Raw genomic sequence first — 14231 nt, forward strand, 5'->3', positions numbered from 1 at the left:
TGCAATTCACTCACCACTCTGTGTTTCTTGCTGGCCTGACGACAGTGCAATTCACTCACCACTCTGTGTGTTCACTCACCTCTCTGTGTGTTTCTTTCTTTTCCTGAAGACTGCGCAATTCACTCACCTCTGTGTGTTTCTTCCTGGCCTGATGTCCCCACACAAGCCACCCTGTCACAAGGACTTAACGCATTAGAAAGTAAATAAATACTCTATATTACCTATTTGTATTGATCTGACTATTGCAATGACTTTCATTTTCAGGGTCTTGGATAAAAAAGAAAAAATGTAATTTGAGTGTGACTTCAATGGAATTGTTCATTCAGCAACATGGTGTGCTGTACTGCAATAGGAGACTGTGATGTTTTCTTATTCAAACTGTTTCGTGTCATGTTATTGCAGGATATCCCAATTATTCTAAATTATACTGTGTTACCGTAGTGGTAACATAAACGGCAACAGGAAAATGTAAACAGCCACTGTAATAAGATAAATACAAGTTTACAGGATCTCTTCCTCTAGCGACAGTCAAGAACAGCTGTTGTAACCTGTATCTGAAAACAGATGCAACAATAAGGCAAGCAGCAATATTTTTCAGAAGAAAAAAATGTTAATCAATTTTATTGATTTTTTAAAAATTGCTTATTTCCATATAGTGTTCTTATGTAGTGCCAGGTGTTTCAGGCCTTACAAAGAATAAACGAGACAGCACTCTTAAAACAGGTAGTCTCCCTGAGAAACATACAGATATATAATACTGTCTCTAGAGCTTTTGGTATATTTTTGTGACTGTTTAAATGCTGTGCAGGTGTCAGCCATATCTGCATACAAACACACTCTTTATATTACATTTGGATGTATACTGACAGTCCTGGTTAGTGTTTTCTCATCAAGGTAACCCTAAATAAGCAAATAACGTTTTAACATCATAAAGGCTAAACGTGTACTGGTAAATGTATAGCCTATACAAAATGTAATTACACTTTTATATGTTCTCTGAATAAAAAAAAAACAAAACAAAACAAAAAAACATGTATTCACTGGGATGTAACGGCTAAATAAACGTCAGTCGCCACCCAGAGCATTTGGTTCATTATGGATGTTTGCTTTTAATCAGTTGCTCCATCTATGGTAATTTCTGAATGTTTTCATTTCAAATGGTGAAGCATTGAACTTGTGTTAATTATTTACATACCACAGTTTTCTCGTCCGGTTCCTCAAAATACTTCCAAACATGGCTTTGCTTCGTCCCTCTGTTTAGAAATGCCATTTTGTTAAAAATATGTAACAAACATCAGAAAAGAATGCTTGTCATTAACTTTCTTACCCCATGGACTGGCTACCTTACCACGCCTGCTACAGCATGAACACAGAGTGCACCAATGAAGTGCCTTGACTGAGAATAAAACCCGCCCCAGTGTCAATTTTTCTGTTGCACCAATTAGAAAAACTATTTGGAGGCAATTCCCAAACCCCTTCCTTTTTATAATACCCCCCTTACTGTGTCACCACAGCAGTCTGATACGCAACGGACTACTGTATATGATACTTTACTAAAATAAATATATATAAAAAAATATTTAACGTTTAATCACTTCTTTAGTGTTTATACATTTAAACGTTTAAAATTCCCATCCCTAACATTCTGCAAATACTGTCTTATTACATTTTCAAAAAACAAAGAAGCCAATCAACAGAAAATAAGAAACACTGTTTTTTGAGAGCAGATACAAAACGACAAACCACACAGCAAACCTAAATTATTAACCAAACTGGTTCAGTATTTTACAGTACCTCATACATCATAAAGTGTGCTGCTGCAGTACATTTCACAGTGGACCAATTGCACCAGAAATAGCAATCTTCCTGTAAAATAAATCCCCCCCCAAAAATAATGTAGGGTTATCGGTGTATTTTTCTTGTCATTTCACATACAGTAACCTAAGGGTGTAGCAAAGAGAAGCCTGAGAGATGATCCAGAAGTTCTGGTATGTGAGTAAGCAGCAAAATAACCTAACATCCCTATTATGTAGTTTGAAGTAAAATAGTTTTTAGGTTATTTTGGTGTTTCATCTCTCAGGCTTTTCTTTGCTATGCCCCTGTGGTTACTGACAAAATACCCTGACAACTCTACATTTTTGGGTTTTATTTTACAGCGAGATTATTATTTGTTTTGTCTGCATTTTAACAGCTGCAGAAAAGAGCCTGATAATGCTGTTTTAATATTGGAATTTTCTGCTTTTATGCCAGTGCTTAAAAACTATCCAAGGCTCCTGTCCGCTGTCTGGATAGCACTCATAATGCTCCCTTTATTCTGCGGCACTTGCTAAAGAAAATACGTGATATCGACCCCTTTTTGTATTTCCTTGGCCTTACCACTCCATGGGTGTTACATTCCCGACCCCCACCCAGACATGAGGATAGCTTCTCTTTGGGAACTGTATGCATGGTCAAAGGAGGGACTGTCCTGAGTAAACGCATGTGGGCAGGTGAAAGCACACAAGTACTTTGCAGTTTATTTACTGCACATGTACTGCTGTTTCCTGGACAGAGCATGATGGGAAAACAAATGAGTATTTAGAGGACTGTCAGTTTGTTACATTCGTGTCATTAATCTGGCAGTGACAGAATTTAGGAGCAACATGCAATTAAGGTTGAACGCTAATTGTATCTTAGATGTACGTATAGTAATAATTGTCCCTGACTTTGTAAAATATCGTGCTACTTTTAAATCCTCTTGCTTCAAGACGTGGCATCAACATGGTGGTAAAAAAAAAAAAAAAATTAGAAAAAATGGTGCAGTTGATGTAGTTTGTCGATTTAATTTTTGTATTTATTATTGTATAGTTATTAAAATAGGACTTTAAAAAGCTACCATTGATGTTTACCCAGATAAGTACAGCACAAGCAATTCAAGCTATGAACAGCTAGGTATGTAAAGAAATACATTGAGGCACTCAAGATGAAATATAAACATAGCTGATAGACTTCGCTGCACACATTTTTGCCTGTACACACATGCAGCGGAAATGAGGAGGTGAAGACATCTAGTGCTCGAACAGAATCTGTGAGTGACAGCCCAGCTGGTGAGGACCGGTAATTGGAAATTCATTGCATATAAATCTTCCAGTACTTATCAGTCGAAATGGAAGCTATAGAATGGGGGGGTGGGAAATGACATGAACGAGATTAACTATTTCAGAACTCCAGAATTGTTAAAAAAAAAAAAAAAATTAAATAAAAAAAAAATGGATTAAGCCTTAAAAATGAATAGCTTTTCTTCTATCGCAAATATACAGTATGTAAAACTAAACTAAAACGTATTACAATTTGAATTTTAGTAAAATTCCATAAAGTGTAATACGTTAAGCCTAGTACAATAAGTGTTTATATATTTACTCTAACATTTCTTTAAAGGAATATGACTTTCAAGAAAAAATAAAAAAATAAAAAATTAGTTACAGTGGTTTTAAAGGGAAGCAGACAATTCCAGATGCAGGGGTCAGATATTGATGATTCCAAAGGTTAAGTGGTTAAAACTTAAATGGATGAATGTTTTACAAAGTGGGATTGAACGTGTACAGTAAAGAGCATGGGGGGTCTTTATAATGATATATTGTAAATACACTAGCGACTGATGCTGAATGCCCCTCACCCTTGTCAGTTAGTTACCATGGCAAAATAAGTGAATGTAAAAACAAAAAAGGTATATACATTTTGAAAATTGACTTTATTATTAAAATATGTTTTCCTTCAAAGTCAGAAGTGCTGTCGTCTTTGGGTAATCAATACAGCCTCTGTTTAGATCATTAGAAAAGACTCCTGTTTCCTTTACAAATGAGATATTGCAGTTTACTGTACCGTGTGTACAGGATATGAGTGATGCATTTCTTAAAATAATGTATCATTCACTGTAAAACCGAATTTCTGTATGTGTTCTAGTGGAAACAAAACATTATGTGGAAAATGAAAACAAAACTAGTTTGCAAACTGTAGTTTTATAAAAATGTATATCATTTACATTTAAAAAAAAAAACATTTTTTTTGTATGACAAATACTATAAAGATTCAACAAGAATTTTTTTATTTTTATTTTGTAGCTGAACATTCTGTTCCTTATTACAGAACTAGTGCAAAGAAGGAGGTTAGCATTTCTTAGAGGAGGAGAAAAATGAAACAAAAAAAAACAACTTGGAATTGATTTTTATCTGTTAGGCAGCTCTACACAAAGACAGTGTAAACCAAGATATACAGTACAGCGCAAGTTACAGAGGCTGGCTAGCAAGGTATGGTGGTAATTATGGTAGATCCAAAGTAAAATCTTAGACCTGCTGGACGGTCGCTCAACCTGCCTAATCTTTACAAATAAAAAAAACACATTCCTATTTTTCCAGCGTGGTGCGACTCAAGTAAGATTTATTCATTCAGAATTCAGCCGGGGCAGTCTCCTTTTGTCCATTTGGTTATGTGACCTTGCTTTTTTTTTTTTTTTTTTTTTTTTTTTTTTTTTTTTGCCCCAGAGCTGGGAAACTCTCTTTCTCTCAGTTTCAATATGCAGCTGCCTGGAGTGCCATTGGTTGGCCTGTCTTGTCATCATTGTTCTAGTGCTCATTCCATATGTATGTCACATAGCAGCACTGCCCCCCTTCCCTCTCCCAGCTAAACCACCCTCCCCCACTTTTTCTTTCTGATCTGAGAGAGATTGGCTCTCTTCACTGTGAGCTTTGCACTTCGCTGGGTCAAATCCACAGACTTAACCCAAATTTATGTAGCACTACTTTTCTTTCTCCGTCTTTTGCTCACCTCTATTCCTTCACTTTCTCTTTGTGCTGGGGTACTACAGTACAGTTGGAACTAACATTGGCAGCCACTGTACTACAACCGCACTGAGCAAGCAAGATCTCTACTGTCTGCAATATAAGCGTTGTGTGCAGCCGTGATCTTTTGGGACTAGCGGCAGTGAAGTGAAGATTCTTACCGTAGTCATGAGTGCTGTCTTGTGCGAGTATTTGTGTCCCTTCTTCTTTCCTCTAAGGTAAGGCATCTGTCACACGGTTTCAATATAATATATTTCTTTTCATTTTAATTCATTATTTAATTGGCTTCAGTGGGAGTCGAGGGTTGAAATTTACAGCACAGCAGTTGTTTAGCACAGCATTCCTGACAAATGTATTTTTTTTGATAATGATACAGTATTTCACAGCTAAAAGCACATGGATTATCATCGAATTAACAGTGTTTATTTAATTTATAGTTTGTTTTGTTTTTTCTTTCCTCAAACTTTCCCCCCTGGTTTGAAAGTGCGTGATTAATTTGAGACGAGTTATGCAAGTGCATGCTGTTGTGAAACACCAATATAATCTTTGTATACAGCACAAAAGCCCAATACTCTAGTCCTAAGCAGAGTTGTTTATTCAAGAAATGTGCAGAGGATTGTCATTATTGGGGATGTTTACTGATCACAGATAAAACTATTGATATTTACAATGGTCTTTTTTTTTTTTTTCTATCTTAGGTTTTCATTTATTTACACCTCACACTACAGTACAGCACAGTGAGATTTCATATATTCATAAATAAGCATACCACTTTGATTGCTTAGGGACTTACCAGTTTGCAGGAGGGGTAGCAGGTTAAAGCAATTCATGTCTGATTAAGTGGTGGTGAAAAAAAAAAAGGTTTGTTTGCACAGAAAGGTACCACATCATGCCTCTAAAGGATGGCAGTAATTTTTACTTGATGTGGATTTTAGATGGAAATGTTAATACTAGTATGTTTCTCCTAAACCCAGTAGATTGGCAAAGCCATTCCAGGCAACTCTCGATAAAGGTGCTTTTGAAAGAGGTTAAGTCCCTTTATATCATATAGTTTGAAATGAAAAACACAAAATAAGCCACTTTTCCCGAGGCACAGTCATATGCTTTCTTATCTGAAGTATTAAATTCCCTGCCTGTAGATACTCTTTGAAAGTTTAAGTCATTTTTATCACTCTGAAAACATGTGTTTTCTTTTTTTAAAACATCTGCTACCTTAATTCACGGAGTTGTGTTCTTGCTGCCTCTGTGATTAAATCTGTACTATATCACTGGCACATGCATCCACCAGTAATGCTACAGTGAGATTTAATCTCCGATTGGTTGTTGAAAAGAACGTGCTGCAGGAATTGGCTGAATCAGAAGACATGATCTGTGCTTTTTAATATTTTGTGGTTGCCAGAAGTGACTCTATGGATTGCAGTGCTTTCTTTCAAGTTTCTATTGCCCTTGCTAGCTGACTTGCAGTTTTGCGTGACCAGCAGTGTCTTTATCAGACACTGGTGCTGAACTTGATACTGAAGGTGCTGACTGGTAGTTTATCTGTTTATACCAGCAGTGTCCAGGTCCAGTTAGTTAATTCACTGTACCACACATAAACGTTGTGAGCCTGTATTATCTCATTGTTCATTGTTTGTTGCTAGTCACGGTACGTGCCGATAATTTAACCTAAAAATGACTTTAATTTGGTCGTGTCAACCCCCGTCCCCCATCCCCCCACCTGTATTTTGTGAGAGAATAGTGGTATGGTAAAAGCCAACAAGTGAAAAGTTGTTGGAGAGAGGGAGAACTACAAACGAGAGAGAAAGCTGCAATTATTAATTTAAGATCATGATTGTCGTGATCATTTTTGCTTCTGGACATCACGATCATTTTTAGCCAATAATCAAAAATCATTTCAGAAATGAAGGGACAATAACCCCTGTGCAGCAAGCATCTGTGGTTCCTTCCAAATCAGTGATGTGTAAGTTTTGATTAGTCCTTATCCGCTAGGAGCTGGCATGAATGCCGACACACACTGTAGCATTAATTAAGCAACCTGTTTGTGCTCAGCCTCTGCCCTTTTACGCAGGCCCCTAAACACACAATTAAAATCCTGTGTAGTTAATTAGGTAAAAAATGCGCATTTTAAAAAAGCTGTTTTGAACAGTATTTTTTGTTTACTATGGCTTGCATACCCAGTTATCTTTGATGGGTCTCTGTTCAGTATTGTAGAAAGGTAATAAGTGCCTGCATGTTTACTGGGAATGCCTGATTCTAATAGGGTTTTTCTTAGTCAGTGATTCTGCAAATATGTGTTAGCTGTGTCAGGCCTAATTGAGAGTATAGAAATGTTGTCTGATAAATAGATTGAAATGGTCCTGCCTTAATTGGAGAGAGGCACTTTACTGTATGAAGTGGACTGTTTGTTCAGTAATGGAAACAACATATTATTAATGTTTCTTGTTTACAAAACTGTTTAATTATTACTGTATGTGCTTAACAGGGCCACAATTAAAAAAACAACAACTCTCCATTACAAGATTAATGCAGGCTTACAAACACGTTGCAGTACAGAAGTTACTAACGAGTCTCCCTGGACTGTGCCATTCAAAATAAGAGTATTAAAAAAAAAGAAAGCATACTGTCTTTGTGGTTTGAGGAGTCCCTCGGTCCTTACTGTAGACTCCTCAAGCTTAAATATCATTTGTTTACACTTTACTGTTGTGGACAGACAAAAAACTTGAGTTTTGCCTCACACCATCCATGTGTGTTAAAACTATGCATTGTAATGAGGTCAATATAAAAATACATGATTTGTATTGTAGCCTGTATGTTTGTAAACCATATTTTACATCATTGCTGTAGCCCTACCCCATTGAACTGAGATTTAAAAGATAAAGCCCTCACAGCAGGATGGCTTCTACCCAGAAGTACTGGAGAAGCACAGAAACACAGGCAGGTTCAAGTAACCTATGCCATTTCATGCAATGAGCTGTGGCTTGAACCCAGAGTTGCTACTACTTCTAGCATTTGTACTAAGATGACAATTAACCGTGCTCTTCTGATGCACTGAATTGCAAAGCATCATAAAGATGCATTGAAAGACATATATGTCCAGGCTCTAGTGCTGTTGCAAGCCCATTACAGCGTAGCCAGTTGATGATGTGCAGTGGTGTTAATACAATTGAAATTGATCTGAAACAGAGCTCATTTACAGTAGCTGCAGAGGCCTCCAGTGGTCTTCAGATGGAGTGGAAACCGCTTCCTGCTGCGAGCCTCAAACGCTGTTGAGGACTTCATGTTGGAAACCAATTTAAATCACATTAATAATGTAACCTTAATCTGAAGTCTTTTGATGGTCCTCAGTCTGTCACTTTGCTTATGAAAGTCTTGAGTATACTGTACCAAGCACATCACCAACAGCAGTTTTAATGCACTGTACTGTAATGCAGACACAAAATATGTTTCTGATACAGTAAATGTTGATCTTACTTCATAAATTGTTAATGCGTGTGCTGGTATAAGATCAAAAGATGTAAGTTGCTGGTGCACCAGTAAAACAGGCAGTAGTAAGTATACTGCACATCACATGAGCAGGAAAACCAAAACCCAAAGTTAAAGATAAGCTTTCATTGGTATTATTCACATGGTGTCACCCTAACAGTGTCTTGGTCATTCCCAGACTCATCATTATAAGATTGCTTTTAATCGCAAAGAAAAAATCAGGACAATTCATAAAATTGCAAATGATAAATTGTGAAAATATGTATCTCTGTATCTGTGGGTGGCACATGGAAAGATCAGTGCTTGCATGAGGTTCAGCAGATCCTGATGCCATACAGAAAAGGAACCTTGTTTGCAAAACAGTCGATAGAAGTGTTACAGTATGTCTGCTGGAAGATTGAATCAGTCAGCACTAAAGAAAAGATGCTGTTAAATGAGAAAATTAAATGAATGTTTTTTTTTTGTTCTTCCTGGTGTGGCTTAAGCTTGTTATGACTGGAAAAGGGGGCTGCTAAATATTTAAACAGCAGCTAGAGGATTCAGCCTTTTGAACCTGAATTAGCATCATAATGAGATGTTACATGGAGCAGTGGCTTGGGTGCTAGTGCAGAACAGTGGGGAAGGGGGTGTATGTGTCTCTGTTTGTGTGTGTGCGTGTGTGTGTTGGGGGGCTGGGTGGTGTTCTTAAGAGTTAGTTGAGACAATCCTTGATGGATAAGACAGGTGTGGTTGATCCATAGCATGAGGCAGTTTGCAACTACTTTCACATATCCTTTGTCTGCTGCATTAGACCTGACTCATCCAGGAAAGGAGCTATCGGGTGACGTTCTGAAGTTTTATACTGATCTGCAAGATGTTCCATGCTGTACAGTATACTCCTCTCTGTTGCACTCATGGGTGCTATACTGTAGCTGTAACTATGCACAATACATTTCAGTTTTACTGGGAATTATGTATGAACTAACTGTAGCCATTTGTATTTTTTGTTGTTGTTGAATTCATGCAATACACCTGTATTCTTGAATCACGATACAGTCAAATAATGAGTACAATAAAACAGCTTTTGGGGAAATGTAAACCAAATGGACTGTTACCTTTTTACAATACATTTAAACTGTGATAGTAAAAGCTCAAGAAGTAATTAATGTTGTTCTCATTCAGACTCATTCAAATCTAGAAGTCTAGAAATCTTCAAGTATAGTCACAATCAAATCATGTGACCAGCAGCAAAGGTACTAGGATGCTGCAGTTTATCAAGTTGTGTTTGAAATGTATTCATATACTAAGGCAGTGGTACTCAACTCTGGCCCCCGAGATCCAATCCTGTTCAGGTTTTTACGCCAAGCAGGTTCTAATGTAGTTAATTTAGGCTGCTAAGAGGCAATTAACTAATTTAGGACCTGGCTGGAATAAAGACCAGGACTGGAATGGATCTCGAGGGCCAGAGTTGAGTACCACTGTCCTAAGGTATTGGTATCAGTTAATGAGATGTGACATGGAGCAGTCAGCCAAAAGGCCTAGTTAATAGCATGTCCTATTTTCATAGTAAAATGAACTCATATACTCAGATTAACTGTTAATTTTACTATGAAAATAGGAAATGCTATTAACTTGGCCTTTTGGCTGACTGTCCTTATTAAAAGGAGTGCTACCATCACCAACTGAACGACAGTGGAGAGATACTGCGTACAGTAGCAATCAAATAAGGATGAGGTGGTCAACAAAAACAGAGTGGGCAATTTACAATATATTCCAGTTGCCCCTTAATTGTTTGACCACATTGCTTGAAAGTAGACAGTATTACACTTTTAAAGATGTTGCAGGGCAACCTCTTAATGTTTTAAGAGTGGTGCCTTGTTCATTCTTTGTACAGTACAAAAGATGCTAGAGACAGTATTTATCATCAGTATCTTTTATTTTGAACTTTAAAAGTAGTGTAGACAAACATTTTGGCTGAACATTTTACACTTACTCTAGACCATTCACAAACAGGCTCTTGTTACAAAGTGTGACTGATATTAGAATGCAGAGTATCCATTGTATGACAAGAATTAAACAAAGAAGACTGCTGAAGAACAGGAAGAACAAAAGCTCTAAATAAAAAAGTATCTTTGTAATGGTCTTCACAAAGGTCAAGTCATTTTTTACTGGTGTCCTGTGTGTTCTTATCGTCTGTCTTACATCAACATAATAACAAAAAAATCATACAGATTTGTGTCGACGTGTTTTTTTAATGTGTTACAAGATTTCTCCTGCATTGCAAACATCAACAAATTGTAAATGTGTTAAGTCCTTGAAACACACTCGGTATTATAGAAGTGGTTGCATGTGCTTCAGTAAAGTATGCCAGTGTAATCTAATTGCAAGTCACCATTGAACATTTTTATTTACTATATATTCTTGCTTCCAGTTCAGTCACATTCAGGGGATGATATTGAGAATAAATCCTGGCACAGTTCTGAGACCTCAGTATGTTTTCAGTTACAGATTAGGCCTCTCTTTCATTCGGCCAATGTCAAGCAGTTTAACAAAACCCTCAACTCTTCAATAGCAAAATTGATCTTCATAAATTGTGTACTTTGTATTTCTTTTGCAAACCACTGATCTAAGGGCAATCAGAACCACATGTGCTAAACTGCTAGAGAAAATTGCAACTTGGCTCCCTACAGTTCTAGTACATCTGGTTTGGGTATTTTTGTAATATATGATTATAAGCGTGCTCCCATACTGTACACATCGCAGATCTTTCAACTTTAATGAACGATTGATTGTTGACTTCAGATGGAATCTATAACAAGCCGAGTTCAATATTTAAACAAGATGAGTTGTCCAAACTGGTTACATGGTGCATATTGAAACGTGAGATTATAAAGCAGACACAACAGTAACGCCTGGAACATGTATTATACTTCAGAAATGATTGTTTATATTATAATTAACATTACATTTAAAAATGACTTGTTACAGCTTCCTCTCTCTGCTAAATTTGCTACACTTGTATGGCTAACACTTCTAAATTCTATTCTAATAATGAGTATTGGTTGAATTTTAAAGTGCTGTTGAAAGGTTACGTTTCTGCTGTGTGTCGTCCCGTTTGTGTTTTCTGTAGAAGTATGAATAGCCCATTCGGGATGCATGTGGTTGCTTATGCATTCCAACTCTACATTAAGAGCAGCAGTGTGCAGTAATATGAATATCCAACAGTCCTTTACGTAGAGTAGGCTACTCAGTATACAGCACATCACAGAGCAGCACACTGCAACACGGTACTTGGGAGCTGTGCAGTTCTCTTTACCATGTAAATGAGGGCTCAATCATAAATTATATTAACCAGGAGTATGATTGCAATGCTGAGCTTGAAAGAGCTCTGAAAAAATCTGTTCTATGAAGCATATAGACATTCCAGTAAGCACCCTGGAGGATGTGTGGCTACCATTTTTCACTATAGTAATTATGTGCAAAAACTTCTTTAAGCAACCTGTTGTTCATTAGGGTACACACAGGAATCTAGACCAGCATCTTTCATTGAACACCATTGCAACCTTGTTGTGTGCAACCATTACGATACTTGTCCTGCATGAACATTAACTGGGCAGTGTCAAGCACACTGTTTAGATGATGTTAGGACGAAATGTTAACTGCCACGTTAATGCTTTATAAACATTTGGATTATCTAGATTAAATATCTCTGTATTAAGATCCTCCCCACTCTTCTGTGTCACTGCCAGTGGTGGCATGAAATTGCGAACACCAAGTGATGTTGCTGGCACCACCACATCAGTGTTATCTTCGTCACTGGAAGGTGCCACACCTCCAAGAACAAAGAATCTGTATTTTCCTGATCTAAAGATAGTATTAAGTTAAACAGGTAAGCAATGCAAAAATACCATGCTAGGGGCAGCTTAAACTGTCTTCAGTGTTTCTTAACACAGCTCATACATTTGAAATGTTTTTTAAATTGTGTACAGTATGCTGTAGAAAAGACAAAAGACAGCATTTTAAATTGTAACTGAGGCTAGGAAATTAATCTATTATATAACAAGAGGTGTGTGAGTTTACCTGTTGTGCCTTCAGTAAAGTGTGTGTGTGTGTGTGTGTGTATATATATATATATATAAATTTGTTTTGTTTTACAAAAGTACATAAACTGCTTAGTTAAACATACTTGTGTTGACTTGCAACAGTAAATAGCAGCACCCTTTCCCCCTGGTTCACTGAACAGTCATTTTTTATATGTGTTCATATGACCATAGCCTAAACTAAATTGTTTCAACATACTGTACAATGTCCGTATTTTAGAATAGCTACATGAGAATTATACTTTTTTATCATTTATTTGGGATGGTGTGGCAAAGTGCCCGTCCCTTTGTGTATTTTGTCTTGTATGTTGTGTGTCAATGTTGGTGTATAGTCATTGGTACACGGGATATAAACAGGTCTGTCACATGAGTGTTTAAAATGTATATTTGTATTTAGGCAAGAGGATTGCACAGCACTTCACATGTAAGTAAAAAGTAATAATATATAAGCACAGGGAATCGCACTTTATTAATTCACGTGCAGTTGTGCCGCGACTCCAATTGAATGATTGATTAGTAATCGAGTCTCGGTACAGCTGCATAAAAACTGCATGTTTTCATTCACTCACGGTTGTGTGTTCGGTGAGTGGAGAATGCGACTGGAGACGGAGGTAATAATAATAATAAGAGTTAAAAATATCAGCTCACAGTGTTTGTTTAGTGTTAGGCCATTTTGTTTTTTCTCTTTGTTTTGGTGAATGTGCCATGTCCTGTGCTTTTTGTTTGTCTTGCAACCTTTTATTTTCTGACTGTCATTTATTTAATGCTGAGCGGTACCACTCGCTCAGCACCACCCAACTCCACCTCTCTGTCGTTTATTTCCTGGTTCCTGTTTCTGGTCTGTCACCCCCCGCCAGCCATCGTTGTGACAGATGGCAGTTCTAGCACTGTTCCATTTGTATTTTAATGGTAGCTACTGTACACGTAAAACCTGACATCTTAATTAACACTGTTGGTGAAACAAACAAAAAAAAAAAAACATCTTGAAAGAAATAGTAGCCCAGCTTTGTCTTTACAAATTTAACTTTCTGATGGAAACACATATCGTATGTTGTCATTTAGAGCCGTGTTCATTTAAAAATGTTACCATTTAGATCATTAAATTGTTTTGCTAAGCTTTATGTTCTGCCTAAGCAAAATAGGAACAGACCACTTAAAAGGCAATAAAAGCATTGAAATGTATTAACATCTATCTGTTTACATGTGTCGTTGCCCAAGGTCGTAAGTCTAAATTAAAATGATTCCGCATTCTACTGTATACCTCATAGATAAAGACAACAGAAGCAATACATATGCATGAGATTTTTGTTTTATGTGACAGGTATTTTATGAAGGCTGTAATAAATGTGAATGGACACTTTTTTTTTGAGGGCCAATTTAGTGTCTAGATGACTGCCTAATCTATCAAAACTGTTCTGATTTCCATTTCTTTTCTGTCCTAAAGAAAGATAAGCCACTGCTGCAGTAAGCACCAAACAAAAAAGTACTTATGAACTGCTGCCAAGCAGAAATACTTGTGATTAACACTGTATAGAACCAAACGCTTACTAAACCGTTTGAACAAAAATATGTGGGCTAGTTGAATGCCATGAAATACTTTAAGAAATGAAATCAGAGTTTCTTGTGGAAGCCATAGTAAATCAAGCCTAAAGGAAACCGGTAATGAAAAGCAAGTAAAAGTGTTTTCCCAGTCATGAATTCTGTAGACTGTTGTGTTTTGAGGCACTGTAAAACTCTACACTGTAGGTAAAAACAGCGACATTAGTCGAATCTTAGAATTTATGATTGAGTGTTTCATACTGTGCTCCCTAATGTAATTATATCCTGGCATTTTTAAAAAGTACAATGTACC

At 36.9% G+C, this 14231-nt stretch overlaps 1 protein-coding gene across 1 annotated transcript in view; it reads left to right on the plus strand.

The window, feature by feature from the left end:
• Positions 1–14231, plus strand: part of LOC121321207 (protocadherin Fat 3-like) — a 120589-nt gene that overhangs the window by 19492 nt on the left and 86866 nt on the right. The window lies entirely within an intron of this gene.

The sequence above is a fragment of the Polyodon spathula genome, chromosome 9 (genome assembly GCF_017654505.1).
Source record: "Polyodon spathula isolate WHYD16114869_AA chromosome 9, ASM1765450v1, whole genome shotgun sequence".
Taxonomy (NCBI): Eukaryota; Metazoa; Chordata; class Actinopteri; order Acipenseriformes; family Polyodontidae; genus Polyodon; species Polyodon spathula.